The sequence below is a fragment of the Balaenoptera borealis genome (genome assembly GCF_965194805.1).
Source record: "Balaenoptera borealis genome assembly, chromosome: 19".
NCBI lineage: Eukaryota > Metazoa > Chordata > Mammalia > Artiodactyla > Balaenopteridae > Balaenoptera > Balaenoptera borealis.
In genome coordinates, this window is record NC_138878.1 from 8,997,196 (window position 1) to 9,007,410 (window position 10,215).

Sequence of the window (10,215 nt, forward strand, 5' to 3'; positions counted from 1 at the left end):
AGATGTAAATGTTCCCCCAGAATTAAGGCAAGGGGCCAGGTCTTTGTGTCTCATCATCAGTGTTGGCTGCCCCGGGACAGGGCATAAACTTGAGTGAAGCAGTTCCCTTTAGTCAAGGGCAGTTCCTCAGGAGGGCTTCATCTGTGAGCAGCTGTGAGCAACAATTCCAGCAGCTGGGATGAGTACCTACATCCCGGAGGGACATCTGTTTGCACCACCACATCTACTACAAGGCTGTTACCACTCGCCCTAGGCCATGCAGATAGTAAATGGCAAAGGGTGACATCAGAGCCCTGCCAGCCTCACTCCTTCCTGTTAACTGGAGTGGAGACCTTTTTTTTTCACATACATTAAAATGTACAAATATTATTTTGATTTCATAATCAATCCAGTTAACATATAGTTTGGACCTAAGAATGTAAGTAGATTTATTTTATAAAAAGCAATTTAACTCAAAAATTAAAATATTATTTGAGATTGTTTTCTCACAGTGTTTAATACATCATGTTAACTAAGAATCCTACAGTGATCTGAGAATCCTAACATGGTCTGAACTGATCTGAATACTTTTTAATACTTTGAGGACCTTTTTTAAAAAAAAATATTCCAACCTGATAGAGACAGGGCCTTGTCCTCACTAAGCTCATAATTAAATTCTACCTAAAAGGCATTGTGGGGATTCCTCCTGCTGTTTTTTTTTCTTAATTTTATTTATTTATTTATTTTTGGCTGCGTTGGGTCCTTGTTGCTGCGTGCTGGCTTTCTCTAGTTGCGGTGAACGGGGGCTACTCTTCGTTGCGGTGCACGGGCTTCTCATTGCGGTGGCTTCTCTTGTTGCGGAGCGCGCTCTAAGTGCGCGGGCTTCAGTAGTTGTGGCACACGGGCTTCAGTAGTTGTAGCTCGCGAGCTCTAGACCGCAGGCTCAGTAGTTGTGGCGCACGGGCTTAGTTGCTCCGTGGCATGTGAGATCTTCCTGGACCAGGGCTTGAACCCGTGTCTCCTGCATTAGCAGGTGGATTCTTAACCACTGCGCCACCAGGGGAGTCCCTAAAGCTTCCCTGTCTTACCTCTGCTTAATGAGAAGGGTGGACTCTGTCTGGTGACCTGGGCTCACAGCGGTAGAGTCTTTCTGATGACCCTCCCTGGCGCTTCAGCTTACCTCACTGCCAGGAGAAACATCTCTAAACTCTCTTCCCCAGTACTTGAGCTGTAAAGTGCAAAGGATCTTCTGAGCAGTTTAGTAAAAACTTTCCTAGATTGTCAACATGGCTAGTGTACAAATCTTATACTCTGAGAGCTTCAAGCTGCTTTTTAGGGCACAGCTGAGTCTCCGAAATCAATGCAGTTTAACTGTTTGCACATGCGTTGCCAGATGTTCATAATGGCTTGACAAACATCTGGTATGGCTACAAAATTTGGATTTAGAGTCTAAACAGATTGAAGTAGAGGATTCTAAAGTGGCGCTCACGAGGCCCTGACACTGTGTACCAAGTGGCTGTGTATGTGCATACATGTGTTTTTTGGGAGAAGGGCTCACACTTCCTTGATGGGCTTTGTAAACCCCACAAAATACAGGACCACTGGTTTAGAAAACAAGAACAACAAAACCAAGACTCTCTTTTTTTCCTCTTTTGTCACTCAGATGTCCACTTCTTGTTTTTTCCTGATTTTGCTAAAAATTGGTCCCGGGTTGATACTTAATATGAGTCCAGGGACTGTGGTGTGTCATGTGGGTGACAAAATGGACAATCTTGATCCATCATAACAGCATGCATCCGGCAGTTGGACCACACCTTCGCAGCCCAACTCTGTTCTTCTCTGCTCGTCTGAGAGTTGGGCATCGTGCCGAGAGCTTTTGCCCTGTTTTAAAACACTTATTGGGCAATTTCTTTGTGTCAGGCTATTAAAAACATATATCATCCTTTTTACCTCTGAGCACTCTGAGGTTGCTATTGCCCATTCCCTCAGATGACTTTTTTTGTTGTTACTAAAACCAGAAAACTGAAGCTCAGAGACTTTGAGGAACTTCTCCTTGGTCACATAGAAAACAAGTGGTAAAGTATATTTAATAAAGTCCATTGATGCACTTGTTCTTGTTTATACTGTAGGGCTCTTCCTCACTCCTTTCTTAAGGAATTCTCTGAATGGTGAAGGAAGACCCTGGAAATTCCTTTTAACTTTAAGCCTGGGAGAGGGGGACTGTTCATATCTAGGGGAAGAAATATCAGAGGAGGCTGAGGGAGAGAAGAGAGGGCTGAAGAGGCTCTCTGCTCCCTCCCCCAAGCCCACGCCATTGACTTGGAAAGGAAAGGTCAAGGGCAGAATTTTGAGAGTTGAAAGATCTGGGAAGAATACTCTAGTCAGATTTCCTTCTTTTTTTAGGAAGGAAAATGAAGCTGGGAGAAAGGGACTGACAATCAGTGCCACTCGGATAATTTAATAATCAACATATCCCCTCCCCATTATCTTTTCAGCCTGCCCTCATATATTGACACATGTCCAAAGCATCTTTATGCCCATGCTGCCTCTTTAGTCCTAGACTTTCAAGCCTACCACTCTATGACTGCACAATTATTTGCTGTGTAATAAGCACACATACTATGTTTGTGGGAATAAAATGACTACCTTTTGCATATGTTTCCACTTATTGGATTATCCTAGGAGTACCCCAAAGGTTCACGATCTGGATTGGGAGCCCTCAGAATAGGACTGCCCCAAAACTCAGTGCCAGGAAGCAAACTGGTGCTAAGTAAACCTTTCCTTTGTGCCGCACACATTGTGCTTTACACATCCACACATCTCATCCCATCTAAACTTCCGACAGTATGAGCTTGGTACAAGTATACCCAGTGTTTACAGATATCTGAAACTTAGTATCTGAGAAGTTAAGAAATTTGCTTCATTTCACCTGGCTGTTAGTCATTGGTAGAGCTCCTTAGGTGAACTCAGGTTGACTAATTCCTCCTCTTTTCCCCTACGTTAGGCTACTTTACAGTGTTTGTCATAGCGGGTGAGCACACAGGATTTGGGATCTGAGAATCTGGCTACAGTGGAGCTGAGAATTGTCTCCAGGGGCCTGACTAATACTTTGGTCCCCTTGGAGACTGCAGCAGATGCCTAGGGTAGGGTGTGTGTGGGGGCGGTGGGTGGGAGGGGAGGTCATCTTCTCTACAGTTGGGAGAATGGGCTCACAATGGGATGACACAAGCAAAGAAGAATAAGAATAGCTGGCATCCATTGGATACTTAAGGACATCTGCTAAGGCACCTATGGACAGTGTCTTATTCAATTTTCACAATAACCCAGAGGCACAGGTACTATTATAATTTCCACCTACAGATGAGAGAATGAGCCTTGCAGAAGTTAACTTGCCCCAGTTAACTCAGGCAAGTTTGATAGTTAACTAGGAAGTAAGGAACCTTGATTGGTACCTAGGTCTGTCTGACCTCAGAGCCTTAATTACTTTACTGCACTGCATCTCATATCAAGAGTGATTATTCTTTCTGTGCCACCAACTTAACAACTGCTAAACCACAGAAATCTTTTATTTCTGGGCAGTTCAGCCAAGTAAGTTTTATCCCCTAATGACACAGCTCTTTTGCTTAGAGAGCTGCCAACCTGATATAACTTCCCTCTCTAGTTGCTGGCGGTTATTCATTCATTCAGGGCTGCTGTTAATTTTAATGAGTTGTTTGACCTTTGACCCCTATAACATTCATCTGATGAAAAAGAAGTTTCTTAACATGGAAAATCACCAACAAATACCAAAAGCTCTAGTTCAACCAAGCCAGACATGCTTGAATAAATGTCCACAGAGCTCAGGAAATGTCTGCTTGTGCCCTTGGCATTTGTACAGAGACATTTAACTCCAACACAATCTTTACTATCATTAGGTTATTGCTAACTTACCAGTCTTAACCAGACCATCAGCTTTGATTTTTCTGCTGGCAAAAGAGCAACTTAAGCCTTTTCACATATTCTACATTACTGGTACTACAGATCTCACCCCATTACACACACACACCACACACCACACACACACACTCATACTTTCTCAGCAAAAAAAGACTTTTAAGATGCTAAAACAATAAAAACACTTAATGCTCTAAAATACAGAAAGGAAACAGAAACCTTCCACAGTGGGTAGGGTAGGGGTGGGGTGTAGGAGTAGGCTACAAAGACAGTAGGAAGAATGTAAATTAAGCATAAAAGAGGATTTCCCCTCTCTGAAGTTGGAGAGATGTTGTTTGCCAAGAATGTCCTTTCCTGAAGATGCCTGTGAATAGGATTAGTTTCTTATTTGGTAATTTTTGGATTTGGGGAAAGAATCTCTTGAATTTTTAAGTTTTCCTTCTGTAACTTTTTATTTTTTCCTTTGGCCACAGCACACAGCTTGTGAGATCTTAGTTCCCCAACCAGGGATTGAACCCTGGCCCTCAGCAGTGAGAGAGTGGAGTCCTAACCACTGGACTGCCAGGGAAGTCCCCCATAACTTCTTGACTTACATCTCTTGACTGAGCTCTTATTCTTTTGTTGTGAACGGATTGCTAGGAAAAAGTAACTTAGTGGAAAATATTTAAAAGAAGTGAAAGGAGGAAAGTATAAGTTGCTTCTGGTCAGAATTTCCCTACAAAATTTGTCATGAGTTGCTTTCTGCTCCACTCTTCCAGGACTGAGTCTCCACTGTCATAACCCACTCCCTACATTGGAACTTGGGATGAAGGCTGGTTTTTGGGTACCGGATCCACGTTACTGGCAAATGAAAAAGTTCTTAAGACTTTGTTTCTACTTCACAGGACTATTTTTCTCTTTCTCTTTGCCCCACCCCCTTCCTTTGAATTGGTGGATGCACTCTGCTAAAAGTTTTTGTTTTTCCTACAAAGCTGCAACTTAGATCAATGGAAACCTCCGTTACTGAAATATTAAGCTTTCAAGTGAGTCAGTAGGGGTAATTGTAGCATGTGTTTCACAAGCACCAAAGTATCAAAATTAAATTGGTCCATTGAAGTCCACTTGCATATATAAAACTTTTTCTCAATTTAAAAGTAATAGAGGGGCTTCCCTGGTGGCGCACTGGTTAAGAATCCACCTGCCAGTGCAGGGGATGAGGGTTTGAGCCCTGGTCCGGGAAGATCCCACATGCCGCGGAGCAACTAAGCCCGTGCGCCACAACTACTGAGCCTGCGCTCTAGAGCCCGAGTACCTCAACTACTGAGCCCGCGTGCCTAGAGCCCGTGCTCCGCACCAAGAGAAGCAAGCCACCACAATGAGAAGCCCACGCACTGCAACAAACAGTAGCCCCCACTCACCGCAACTAGAGGAAGCCCACGCGCAGCAACGAAGACCCAAAGCAGCCAAAAATAAAAGTAATAGATGCTCATTTTATTTTTTAATTTTTAATTAAAAAGTGTTTTATTGAAGTATAGTTGATTTACAACATTTTGTTAGTTTCAGGTGTACAGCACAGTGATTCAGCTTTATATATATTCTTTTTCAGATTCTTTTCCCTTATAGGTTATTACAAAATATTGAGTATAGCTCCCTGTGCTATATAGTAGGTCCTTGTTGGTTATTTATCTTATATATAGTAGTGTGTGTATATTAATCCCAAACTCCTAATTTATCCCTCCCCTCCTTTTCCCTTTGGTAACCATAAGTTTGTTTTGTATGTCTGTGGGTCTATTAATAGATGCTCATTTTAGAAAGCATGCAAAATAACTAAAACAAAGAAGAAAGTAAAATTCACACATAAAATCCTGTCACCAAGCGGTAACAGCTATTAGCAGTTTAATGTATTCCCTTTCAATCATGTGTTTTTGGTAATGGCTGCATGTCTAAAAATCTAGACCAGGGCCTGATCTGTTGTAAATTTAATAAATATTTGTGTTATGTGGACAAAATGATTTGTGCATTTCACGTGACCAGAGTCTGTTGTGTTTGTTTTTGATTTCTGTGAAAGTTCTGTCAGTTACAGCTATAAACAACATTAATCTGTTGTAAGTTACTCCTGCTTGATTTCCTTGTATGTTTGACCTTGAAAGCCTGCTCTCTGGACTTATCTACATAAATCTGAGGGTACATGTTAATAGTACTAATAGATTAGTTAGATAATATAGCCACATGTTAATATTAATTTTAATCTGTGGCATGCCACCGGAAGGGAGTGGCAGCATGCAGTGTTAGGAAGAGCACTGGCCCCGGCGTCACCCAGATAGGGATTTTAATTCTGGCTCTGCAACTTCCAACCTTTGTAGCCTTAACAAATTACTTCATCTCTTTGAGCCTTAATTTCCTCATGGCTAAAATGACATAGTGGGAAATTCCCTAGCAGTCCAGTGGTTAGGACTCGGTGCTTTCACTGACATTGGCCCTGGGTTCAGTCCCTGGTCAGGGAATTAAGATCCTGCAAGCTGCTCGGCGCAGCCAAAAAATGAAATGAAATAAAATAAAACAAAATAAAATATTTGAGTTATCACACAGTGGGACTCAAAGAATTTTTTTAAAAAAATCATGGCTTGTCATGCCATATAAGTTTTTTTAAAATATTTATTTATTTATTTATTTGTTATTTATTTGGCTGCCTCAGGTCTTAGTTGCGACATTCGGGATCTTTGTTGCGGTGCTCGGACTTCTCTCTAGTTGTGACGCACCGGCTCTAGAGGACACGGGCTCAGTAGTTGCTGTGTGCAGGCTTAGTTGCCTGGTGGCATGTGGGATCTTAGTTCCCAGACCAGGGATCGAACCTGCGTCCCCTGCATTGGAAGGTGGATTCTTAACCACTGGACCACCAGGGAAGGCCCTGCCATATAAGTTTTTATTAGTGAAAAAGCCATACTGTTATAAGGTTAAATAGTACCCTGGCATTTTCCCCCCAAATGATATCATGCTAAAAGACAACAAATATTAAAATTGAGTGTTCACTCTTCAAAGGGGAACCCTAGGGCTGATTTTGGTTGCTTATTCTGGCTAAATCTACACCTTGGAAAAAACTTCTGTCATTTTAATCTTCATCTCATTGTTCTCTGAATACTCAGGAAATTTCTTTTCTCAGAGCCACCTGATATTTGAGTTTTGAGCACTTGCTTCTAAAAAGATGAGAGCCCTTCTCTCCCTAGTTCTTGAAACTCAGTTTGCAGCTGATGGTAATTTTCATTTTCTAAGCATCTCCTATGAGCAACAGACTGTGCAATGCCTTTCTGCCTGCACTGTCTCATGAAATGATCACAAGAACTTTAATTTAGTGGGAATATTATTCCATTTTCTAGATGTTATGAAATATTATCTGCATTTTACAGATGAGGAAACTGAGTCAGCTTGTGGGTTGCTTGCTCCCTGTCATAAACCTGGTTTGATAATTAGCTTTGCCATTACAAGGCAAGGAGAGAAGGCGGTCTTGTCCATCAGTTGTCACTAGATCCCTGTGGTCAGTTGGTGTTGGGGGTCGAGAGGCTAAGGCAGGGAGCAGTCGATCTTCCCAGACCCTTCCTCAGCTTGGTGCCCAGAGAAGGCGGAAGCCAGACCGCTGCCCCTTTCTCTCCAGGAAGCTGAGCAGGTGCTCCTGGAAGACGCCGAGCCAGATGAAAAAGTGGCCTGGCGGTTGGGCCAGCAGCCCTCCCTGTTATCGAAGCCCACTCGCAGTGGCCGGAGGAAGCGGACCCTTCGGAAGGCCAGAGCAGTCTGCTGCGGGTGCGCGTGCGTCCTGCCTGGTCAGCTTCAGCACCCGGCCCGCGTGGACAGCGACGCGCGCTGCAGCCCGTCCTGCCCTCCCGGCGCCCCCCCCCTCCCCCCCTCCCCCGCCTCCGGTACCGGGTACTGCCAGTGGGCGCTTCGCCGCAGCCCGTACACGGCCACCTTGACCGCCACCTGGAGCAGCACGGCTAGCAGCGTGCCCAGGCGCCCTGCACCTTCTTCCCCAGGACTTCCCCGGGCTGTCTCCCCGTATCCTTAGCTGCAGCCACTCCCCAGCGCAGGGCCCCATCCCTCCGTCCTCTACGCGCCTCTCTCAAGCCTCTCTCTCAAGGCTCTTGTTGCCTCTCTCAAGGCTCTTAGGGATGTCAGCGGGGAGGCAACCCAAACACAGAAAAAGTTCCAGAAGAGGGTGCTGATAAGTATACCCCTTCATCAGGCTAAGGGCTCTAGTCAACCTTGGAGTCTGTCCTTTTGATGTCACTTCTTGAGACTTGCTAAAACTCCTTTGTTGTAACACCTACTTTATTTTATTTATTTTTATTTTTTTGGCTGCATTGGGTCTTCATTCCTGCGCCTGGGCTTTCTCTAGTTGTGGCGAGCGGGGGCTACTCTTCGTTGCGGTGGGCGGGCTTCTCATTGAGGTGGCTTCTCTTGTGGCGGAGCACGGGCTCCAGGCGCGCGGGCTTCAGTAGTTGCGGCACGCGGGCTCAGTAGCTGTGGCGTACAGGCTTAGTTGCTCCGCGGCATGTGGGATCTTCCCCCACCGGGGTTCGAACCTGTGTCCCCTGAATTGGCAGGCAGATTCTTAACCACTGCGCCACCAAGGAAGCTTTCACCTACTTTATTTTAAAATATGTTCATCCTGGTTTTTTAATTATATGTATTTTGGGTAACTTTTTATTTAATGCTGGTCTCTATTGCCAGTTCTTAGCGCAGCTTGAATTTGTGTAACCCAAATGCATATACCAAATGTCATAATAGCATTACCTGCTACTTGTGAGGCTTCTTCCAAGCACCTCTCTTACCCCCACAGTCCCATTCTTTTTCTTAGCTTAATTGAATAATTAATGTTTCTGAAATCAACTATTACCAAAAAAGAAAAATTAACTGTTTATTTTTTAATTAATTAATTAATTTTTATTTATTTATTTATTTTGGCTGTATCAGGGTCTCAGTTGCGGGCTCCAGAGCGCATGGGCTCTGTAGTTTGGGCACGCAGGCTCTCTAGTTGAGGCGCGTGGGGCTGAGTTGCCCCGTGGCACGTGGCCTCCTAGTTCCCCAACCAGGGATCGAACCTGCATCCCCTGCATTGGAAGGCGGATTCTTAACCACTGGCCTACCAGGGAAGTCCCCTAATTCTGTTTATTTTTAATCCTAACAATTTTCTAAGGTAAATACGATGAACCCCTTCACATTATTGCTTTACTTTTATTGTGTATTTACAAATTGGGAAGGTATTCAGCGAGGTAAAATGACTTCTTCCAGGTCATAGAGCATGGATGCTGGTATTCAAACGCAGGACCAACTGACTCCAAAGTTAGTGGCATCACAGGGCATGCTGCCTCTTCAGTTTACACGATCTATTTGGAAAGCAATTTTGCACCATGATGCAAAGTGGCTAAAGTTATTCCTACCCTTTGATTTAATAATTCCACTTCTGGAAATTTTTTTTTTCTTCTTTTTGCCACTCCGTGTGGTATGCGGGGATCTTAGTGCCCTGACCAGGGATCCAACCCGAGTCCTCTGCAGTGGAAGCACGGAGTCTTAAACACTGGACCACCAGGGAATTCCCTGGAACTCTATCTTAATAGGGGAGAAAAATCTACGGTCAAAAAGAAAGAAAATTGCCACAAAATGTTCATTACAGCATTATTTACAGGAGAAAAATGAAAAGCAAAATTTCCATTTATTTATATAAAGACTATATATTTATATTTAGATGTTTAAGTAAAATTCCATTTGTAAATGTATTAAAATTTGCAGTCATATATGTGCTCAATTAATAACACATTGGCATATTATGGAACCATAGAAAGTACATTATGGAAAAGTTACGAAAATGGTTAAGTAAAATAAAGCAGGATATAACATTGCCTAATGATATAACCTCTACAACTTGGCATGGGTGGTGGTAAAATTAGACGCTGCTGGATACATGTGCTTAATAAATATTAACTGGATAAATGAGTGAAAAAGACCAAGATGCAGGATAATTTCTAAATGTTTTTTCTTACTCTGCAATTTTTTCTGTCATGAGATGTTTTGGTTATTTTACGGAACAAAACTGTTCTTTTTAAAAGTTGTCGTATCCAGAGTGTTTGCTTGCTCAGAAATTGTATTTTCAAATTTCAACTCACAGTTCTGTGGATGATCTGTCATTTCTACTGATAGATAAGGAAGTGGGGGCCCAGAAGTTTATTCTTGCCTAAAATCACACATGTAGTAAGTGTGGAGTCTAGGTCTTCTGACTCCAAGTCCCTTGACCTTAAATGACCTTGAACTGGGCTGGCAAGATACAGCCTCTGC